Genomic DNA, 10,082 nt, shown 5'->3' with positions numbered 1-10,082 from the left:
GAGGGAGTGTATACACCGCAGCAGGTACAGTTCTTATTTTAAGGCTGAGTCGACCTAGGCGTGGCCCAGGACCGGCTCATATATTCACCAGTTGTATCGGTCATCAGCTGGAATACGAGAATATTTTTTTGTGAAGTCTTTGGTCGGAACGTCGCCTGTTATATATTATTAATTTTAAGGCGGCGTTACAACACCCAGAGGCAGCCACAGACATGCAACATCCTTGCATTTCCTGAAATACAACAAGACAAAGATCCCCCCAATATAGCCTGTAACAGACTGTTGGGGCAAGTGCTTGTGAGCGAGCACCTATGAAGGCCGGAACGGCACACGAAAACGGGTGGGTGGCCAGCACCACGCCCGGCCGTCTTTGCCTGCCTTGCGGAAATGCTTACACATCGCGCCAGGTACTCATTTGAAGCCGAATCGACCTAGGGGAGGTCCAGGACAGGTGTCAGACAATCGTCACTGGGTGTTGGCCGTGAGCGGGAATCGAACTCGGGATGCCGGGTTCGTAGCGCAGTGCGCTAACCGCTGCACCACCGCTCCCCACGTTTACAAAAAAATGCAGTACTGTATATCCATACGCAGACGGACATCCATAGACATGCACACCTATGCCGCCCGTATACACAACAACCGCCTTTCCGCTATTGACCGCGACGTCATCACGGCAGGCTAGGTGCACCTTGAGGCCACGTGTGGTGTGGAAGGCTCTCTGGCAGGTCACGCGAGACAGACCCAGCCAGATATTTGGGGTTGACCTTGACCTGAGATGACCGCCAGATGCGCCACCTGTGCTCCAGACTGTGCCAAATTTGTTGCGTTTTAGCCGGCCCGGTCGCTCCGCTCGTTGTTGTGAGCTTCGTTCATTTAGCCCTCCATTATACCCCATTACCACACCCCCACGCCCTCTGAATAATCCATGCACGGCCCCACTCACTCACTGAACGTTGCACGCACACGCACACAAAGGTTAAGCCGGTTTCATATTACCCTGTTCAATTATTGAAGGCGCCAGCCATCTCACCCCCGCCACAGAAAATGAGTACCACGACGCTGACTGTATCATCGTCGTGGAAAATATACACGATAAGCATGATCCCCACATATATAGCCCTCCACTAAAAAAATATATAATTATGTATAGTTTTTTTTTTAAATATACACGTTCCATTAACCTTCTGGGAGTGCGTAATTTCAGCAACAAAGCCAAACTCTGGACCGGTTTTTAAACATTCAGGCATCTTCTCATCGCTGCGTGAGACGGGCGGTGATGATGTGGCCGTCGTTGTTGCAGAGACTCCACGGTTCGAATTACAGCGGCGGCCCCCTGGTTAATACCTGCGGTCGTATTAACCGTGAGCACGCCGCAACCAAATAAGCAAACAATGCTGAAGATGTAATCGTACATTACTCAATTATTCAACATGGCAATAATCGCCCCCGCGACTGCAAAAAACGTTGCAGGACCCTCGTGACAACATGAATGAACCTCTGTGTGAGTGTACGTGGTAGTCATTCATAACCAAGTACAGGGGCTCCTCTAGTTACGAACGAGTTAGGTTCCAGAGGTCTGTTCGTAAGTCGATTTGTTCGAAAGTCCAATTACTGTTGAATCCAAACATGTTGTACGCCGTGTACACTAAACACGGTAAATGGTATTAAAATTTGTATCATCTGCTGTGGACGTATATGTCACGGGTTATTCGTGTTCTGTAGATGTAGATGCCACTGCTTCTTCATGTTCTGTAGATGTAGATGCCACTGTTTCTTCATGTTTTGTAGATGTAGATGCCACTGCTTCTTCATGTTCTGTAGATGTAGATGCCACTGTTTCTTCATGTTCTGTAGATGTAGATGTCACTGATTCTTCATGTTCTGTAGATGTAGATGCCACTGCTTCTTCATGTTCTGTAGATGTAGATGCCACTGGTTCTTCATGTTCTGTAGATGTCACTGCTTCTTCGTGTTCTGTAGATGTAGATGCCACTGGTTCTTCATATTCTGTAGATCTAGATGCCACTGTTTCTTCACGTTCTGTAGATGTAGATGCCACTGGTTCTTCATATTCTGTAGATGTAGATGCCACTGCTTCTTCATGTTCTGCAGATGTACCACCACCGCCATCTATTGCGCAGTGGTTGAACTTCTCGGTCCGAATAGGCAATTTGACATACGGACCAGGTTTGTTCATATCTTTGAAAGTTCGTAAGTCGAATGTTTGTAAGTTGGGGAGTCCCTGTAGAGCTGGGATATCCGATTATGTACTGGATTTCATTACTACATCGATTATCAATTCAATTGATCCACCAATCGGATGGCGCGAAAATCAGTTACAAAAATATAAGTCCCACCTCTATTCCCATGTGCGGATATATATACAGACCCATAGGCCCGCAGACCCATACATACAGATCCATAGACTTACATAGAGACCGTAGGCTTACATAAACAACCATCGTCACATACTACCCATACACTGTACCGACATAACCTGTTAAACAAACTGTGACTTGCGTAACTTTACGTAGGAACTCATAGGCGTATGTAAAATCACGTTTAAGCACAGACTTACATAACCAATGTTATTAACGAATGTGTTCAGCGTTTGTCATTTTGCGCCGCTGCTAACACAGCAGCATCGCCAAATAATGTTTTGATTGGATACGCTTGCATACACACCCACAGCCTCACGAAGAGACTCATAGACTTACACAGGGACCCATAGACTCGCATAGAGAGACCCATTGATTTACACAGGGACCCACAGCCTCACGAAGAGACTCACAGACTTACACAGGGACCCATAGACTCGCATAGAGAGACCCATTGATTTACACAGGGACCCATAGACTCGCATGGAGAGACCCATTGGTTTACACAGGGACCCATAGACTCGCATGGAGAGACCCCGTGGTTTACACAGGGACCCATAGACTCGCACAGAGGCCCATTGATTTACACAGGGACCCATAGACTCGCATAGAGACCCATTGATTTACACAGGGACCCATAAACTCGCATAGAGACCCGTTGATTTACACAGGGACCCATATACTCGCATAGAGACCCATTGATTTACACAGGGACCCATAGACTCGCATAGAGAGACCCATTGATTTACACAGGGACCCATAGACTCGCATGGAGAGGCCCATTGGTTTACACAGGGACCCATAGACTCGCATAGAGAGACCCATTGATTTACACAGGGACCCATAGACTCGCATGGAGAGACCCATTGGTTTACACAGGGACCCATAGACTCGCATGGAGAGACCCATTGGTTTACACAGGGACCCATAGACTCGCACAGAGGCCCATTGATTTACACAGGGACCCATAGACTCGCATAGAGACCCATTGATTTACACAGGGACCCATAAACTCGCATAGAGACCCGTTGATTTACACAGGGACCCATATACTCGCATAGAGACCCATTGATTTACACAGGGACCCATAGACTCCCATAGAGACCCATTGATTTACACAGGGACCCATAGACTCGCATAGAGACCCATTGATTTACACAGGGACCCATAGACTCGCATTGAGAGACCCATTGATTTACACAGGGACCCATAGACTCGCATAGAGACCCGTTGATTTACACAGGGACCCATAGACTCGCATAGAGAGACCCATAGACTTACACAGGGACCCATAGACTCGCATAGAGAGACCCATTGATTTACACAGGGCCTATAGACTCGCATAGAGAGACCCCATTGATTTACACAGGGACCCATAGACTCGCATAGAGAGACCCATTGATTTACACAGGGACCCATAGACTCGCATGGAGAGACCCATTGGTTTACACAGGGACCCATAGACTCGCATAGAGAGACCCATTGATTTACACAGGGACCCATAGACTCGCATGGAGAGACCCATTGGTTTACACAGGGACCCATAGACTCGCATGGAGAGACCCATTGGTTTACACAGGGACCCATAGACTCGCACAGAGGCCCATTGATTTACACAGGGACCCATAGACTCGCATAGAGACTCATTGATTTACACAGGGACCCATAAACTCGCATAGAGACCCGTTGATTTACACAGGGACCCATATACTCGCATAGAGACCCATTGATTTACACAGGGACCCATAGACTCCCATAGAGACCCATTGATTTACACAGGGACCCATAGACTCGCATAGAGACCCATTGATTTACACAGGGACCCATAGACTCGCATTGAGAGACCCATTGATTTACACAGGGACCCATAGACTCGCATAGAGACCCGTTGATTTACACAGGGACCCATAGACTCGCATAGAGAGACCCATAGACTTACACAGGGACCCATAGACTCGCATAGAGAGACCCATTGATTTACACAGGGCCTATAGACTCGCATAGAGAGACCCCATTGATTTACACAGGGACCCATAGACTCGCATAGAGAGACCCATTGATTTACACAGGGACCCATAGACTCGCATGGAGAGACCCATTGGTTTACACAGGGACCCATAGACTCGCATAGAGAGACCCATTGATTTACACAGGGACCCATAGACTCGCATGGAGAGACCCATTGGTTTACACAGGGACCCATAGACTCGCATGGAGAGACCCATTGGTTTACACAGGGACCCATAGACTCGCACAGAGGCCCATTGATTTACACAGGGACCCATAGACTCGCATAGAGACCTATTGATTTACACAGGGACCCATAAACTCGCATAGAGACCCGTTGATTTACACAGGGACCCATATACTCGCATAGAGACCCATTGATTTACACAGGGACCCATAGACTCCCATAGAGTCCCATTGATTTACACAGGGACCCATAGACTCGCATAGAGACCCATTGATTTACACAGGGACCCATAGACTCGCATTGAGAGACCCATTGATTTACACAGGGACCCATAGACTCGCATAGAGACCCGTTGATTTACACAGGGACCCATAGACTCGCATAGAGAGACCCATAGACTTACACAGGGACCCATAGACTCGCATAGAGAGACCCATTGATTTACACAGGGACCCATAGACTCGCATAGAGAGACCCATTGATTTACACAGGGCCCATAGACTCGCATAGAGAGACCCCATTGATTTACACAGGGACCCATAGACTCGCATAGAGAGACCCATAGACTCGCATGGAGAGACCCATTGGTTTACACAGGGACCCATAGACTCGCATAGAGAGACCCATTGATTTACACAGGGACCCATAGACTCGCATAGAGACCCATTGATTTACACAGGGACCCATAGACTCGCATAGAGAGACCCATTGATTTACACAGGGACCCATAGACTCGCATAGAGACCCGTTGATTTACACAGGGACCCATAGACTCGCATGGAGAGACCCATTGGTTTACACAGGGACCCATAGACTCGCATAGATAGACCCATTGATTTACACAGGGACCCATAGACTCGCATAGTGCTGAGGAGTGGAAGATCACATGAGAATCTGAAAGTCGCCAAAACATTTTTTTTTAAACGAGCCCCTCACTGCGCAGACAACCACGGCTCTAATATGGGTTCTACTCACCCCTAGCTATAAATGACCTTTAACGTGAAATGTCTTTGTACTGTTCGCCTTTCGGCGTTGCTCTCCGGTCTCATACTGGTGATAATGGGCCATAAAGAAGGCTGTCTCTAATGCAGGCCAATCAGTTTCAAAGATAATGCCAAATATTACCAGAGCGTGTTTGCGTGTTCACCACAAGTACGTGGTGGCTAATGCAGATAGGATTCCTTGGGGGGAAAAAAAAGTATTCTGTTTGCTGTTTTAACATCTTAACACCTCACGGTTTATTGCCTTGAAGGGATAAAATACTATTGTTAAACCGCGGCTCTATTCGGCCCTGCAGTTGTCCGACCTCGGACACAAATACAAACGTCGTCGGTTGAGACCGCGCGTTCACCCAGGAAAGCCTCGACGAGCCCCGGGGGCGCCCTCTGCCAAGCTTCCGCCGACGTCGCGGCTCTCTGTGCGATCGCAGTGGGGTCCTTCGCTAGGACGATTTCCAGCATTGGGATTGGAGGTGGTCTGGCCGATACAAGTCGCATGGGCCGCCGCCGTGGCGAGGCGTTAGCTCGTGGTACGCAGGAGGTCTCATTGGGTTCTATTCCCACCCTGACGCCTGTGTGTATTTGGAGTTTGCTGTGTTGTGGTCGCGACAACTTTTATCCGGGTCCTCCTCCGGTTGTTTTCCCCTCCACATTTCAAAACACGCCTGTGGAGTAATTGGGTGCTGTCAAGGCCGTTAATTATAATATACAGTGAGGGGAAAAAAAGTATTTGATCCCCTGCTGATTTTGTACGTTTGCCCACTGACAAAGAAATGATCAGTCTATAATTTTAATGGTAGGTTTATTTGAACAGTGAGAGACAGAATAACAAGGAAATCCAGAAAAACGCATGTCAAAAATGTTATGAATTGATTTGCATTTTAATGAGGGAAATAAACATTTGATCCCGCTGAAAAACATGACTTAGTACTTGGTGGCAATCAGAGGTCAGACGTTTCTTGTCGTTGGCCACCAGGTTTGCACACATCTCAGGAGGGATTTTGTCCCACTCCTCTTTGCAGATCTTCTCCAAGTCATTAAGGTTTCGAGGCTGACGTTTGGCAATTCCAATCTTCAGCTACCTCCACAGATTTTATATGGGATTAAGGTCTGGAGACTGGCTAAGCCACTCCAGGACCTTAATGTGCTTCTTCTTGAGCCACTCCTTTGTTACCTTGGCCGTGTGTTTTGGGTCATTGTCATGCTGGAATACCCATCCACGACCCATTTTCAATGCCCTGGCTGAAGGAAGTTCTCACCCAAGATTTGACGGTACATGGCCCCGTCCATCGTCCCTTTGATGCGGTGAAGGTGTCCTGTCCCCTTAGCAGAAAAACACCCCTAAAGCATAATGTTTCCACCTCCATGTTTGACGGTGGGGATGGTGTTCTTAAAGTCATTGGCAGCATTCCTCCTCCAAACACGGCGAGTTGAGTTGATGCCAAAGAGCTCCATTTTGGTCTCATCTGACCACAACACTTTCACCCAGTTTTACCTCTGCATCATTCAGATGTTCATTGGCAAAATTCAGACGGGCATGTATATGTGCTTTCTTGAGCAGGGGGACCTTGCGAGCGCTGCAGGATTTCAGTCCTTTACGGCGTAGTGTATATCCAATTGTTTTCTTGGTGACTATGGTCCCAGCTGCCTTGAGATCATTGACAAGATCCTCCCGTATAGTTCTGGGCTGATTCCTTACCGTTCTCATGATCATTGCAACTCCACGAGGTGGAGCCCCAGGCCGAGGGAGATTGACAGTTATTGTGTTTCTTCCATTTGCGAATAATCGCACAAACTGTTGTCACCTTCTCACCAAGCTGCTTGGCAATGGTCTTGTAGCCCATTCCAGCCTTGTGTAGGTCTACACTCTTGTCCCTGACATCCTTGGAGAGCTCTTTGGTCTTGGCCATGGTGGAGAGTTTGGAATCTGATTGATTGCTTCTGTGGACAGGTGTCTTTTATACAGGCAACAAGCTGATATTAGGAGCACTCCCTTTAAGAGTGTGCTCCTAATCTCAGCTCGTTACCTGTATAAAAGACACCTGGGAGCCAGAAATCTCTGATTGAGAGGGGGTCAAATACTTATTTCCCTCAAAATGCAAATCAATTTATAACATTTTTGACATGCGTTTTTATGGATTTTGTTGTTGTTATTCTGTCTCTCACTTTTCAAATAAACCTACCATTAAAATTTTAGACATCATTTCTTTGTCAGTGGTCAAACGTACAAAATCAGCAGGGGATCAAATACTTTTTTCCCTCACTGTATATTGGGGACACCCCCCCCCCCCCCAATATTAAAAATACTCAAAATGTCCCCCCCCCCAATATATTACTATAAAATAGATTTTTGTTTATATTATTGTGTATTCTTAGCTCTTTTGGTAAAGTCACGTTGAAGGGAAACAATAAAATAACGTGACTTTACCGAAAGAGCTAAGAATATGAATTACTGCAGTCACGAAAGCTTTAAATCAAAATTTATATTATTGTGGTTATGGTTGTACTTTATGAATCCCTAATCTCTGCCATTACATACAATGAAACAAGAAAAGGTAAAAAAATAAAAACAGAGCAATGTAATACAATAACACTATTGGACATTATTGTACGAAAGAAAAGTCCATCCTATGTGTTAGTGAATGTTTTAATATTATAGGCAGGAAATTAGTTTTCAAATTTAATTTTTTTTCTGGGGTGGGGACCCCCAGATCCTCTGGAAGATTTAGTCCCCCGCCCAATGTTGACTCCATGGCTACGCCGTTGGGTGCTATACATTTCCACGTGGTGACTTCGTTGAGTTATCATTTGTGGCCAGGTCGCTTCTGAGAAAGCTATATATAGCTCAATGGGCATTGCCTGGAAAAATAAAATAGTGGTTTAGTTTACATTGCGTCTGTATTTTTTGTTCGCTTTCAGAGGGAACCAGAGGAGAAGGCGGAAAAAACTACGAGCAGAACATACAAATTTCACGCGGAAAGGCACCCCACCTCGGGCATCGAACCCAGGATAATCAATCTCAGGCAGAATTGCTACCGCTTCGCCACCCTGTGAACAAGAAGCCACCAGCAGCCACGTTCTAACCACTGCTGGATCAAGGTCCACCCAAGCCGTCGCCACCTCCCGAGTCGGCGCCGCGATGCGACAATTCCGTGTTGCGTCGTGGGCGACGATGCCGATTCTGGAGCCTCCATCTCACAAAAAAAGGCATCCGCGCACCGTTGGGAAGAAGACTTGTACTCACCGCGGTGATAAACCGCGTCGGTTTCACCAGCGGATGCGCTCTTTTGAACCCGTTGTAGCGTGGTGGTTCGGTGGCGCTGTTGCGCATCAGTCTACATGCTTGGTGATATTTTGCTTTGCAAAATAAAAACGTGCCTTCCATCTTAAACAGAATAGAATGTACCACCGCCTTCATCCAATCTGGCCGTATCCAGGGTGATGGGTAAAAGCGCCGATAGCGCGAAGCGGAGGAACATTTGTTTGCCGTTTTGTTCCGCACTGCGGGAACTCTGCGGTGGCTTAACGGCAACACTCGCTCCGCTCAGTCTTCCATTTAGATTTAAAGTTAGCAGAAATTGCTCTTTTGAGAGGTTGAGATTAATAGTTCAAGGCCGAGGTTTTAACCATTTACTCCTTTGGCACTTTCATGAATGTATGTTTAACTTCTTTCGCACCGTACGGAGCCAACCGTGGCTGCATCGGAGGTGCGGTGGAAGGAGAACAACAAACTAAAACACACAAAGCAGTTCTAAAGAAACGAAGTTTTCAATCTCGAAAATGAATGGGACACAGCTAGGTTCGTGTCTTTGCCCTACACCAACCAGATCGTTCATCCAGTGCCACCGATGCCCCCCACCCACCCCCCATCTGTACACCAACCACACGACTCAAGCCCCGTCATCTTTGGCTCGGCTCTCCCACAGCTGGCTCATCCGTGTTGATTCACGTGCAGCTACCCAACTATTGCGGGGCTTATGAGTTAGCACGAGGGACACTAAAGTATAACTGCACTCAGAGTACAAATACGTTAGCTGGCACGGAGCCCACAAAACCCCACACCCCGTGCCGAGTGGCACAGCAGTGCCAGTGTACCCTGGTGGTGCACGGACATGTATTATTTTTCGCCTCTTCTCATAAACATTGGTCAAGTGATGCATACAAATTTAGAAGTTGGGGGGGGCATGTCAAATCTGCTACTGAACGTGAACATAGAAATAAACACTTCAAATAATCGAAACTGGACAACCCGGTCGTTTTCCAGAAGGGAGAAATGTGCCAATTTGGAATTTCAAGTGGCTAACGGTTTTCATTATGAACGGATCCACCCTTGTGAATTTCTCTCCCCGGAAGTGCCAAGCTCGCACCACAATCGGAATGATTCCTGTGGGCAACACGCACCCAACCTGCTCCACTAAAAATTTGCCCGCGCAAGTTTTTCCGCGTGGGCAGTGCCGCGCGCACCCTTGCCCGCGAAGCGAGACGGGAGTGAAACGCAAAACACGCGCGGGG

Source organism: Petromyzon marinus, chromosome 52, assembly GCF_048934315.1.
Source record: "Petromyzon marinus isolate PM22_M1 ecotype Great Lakes invasive population chromosome 52, UKy_Petmar_22M1.pri1.0, whole genome shotgun sequence".
Taxonomy (NCBI): Eukaryota; Metazoa; Chordata; class Hyperoartia; order Petromyzontiformes; family Petromyzontidae; genus Petromyzon; species Petromyzon marinus.
Note: the sequence above shows the minus strand (reverse complement) of the source record.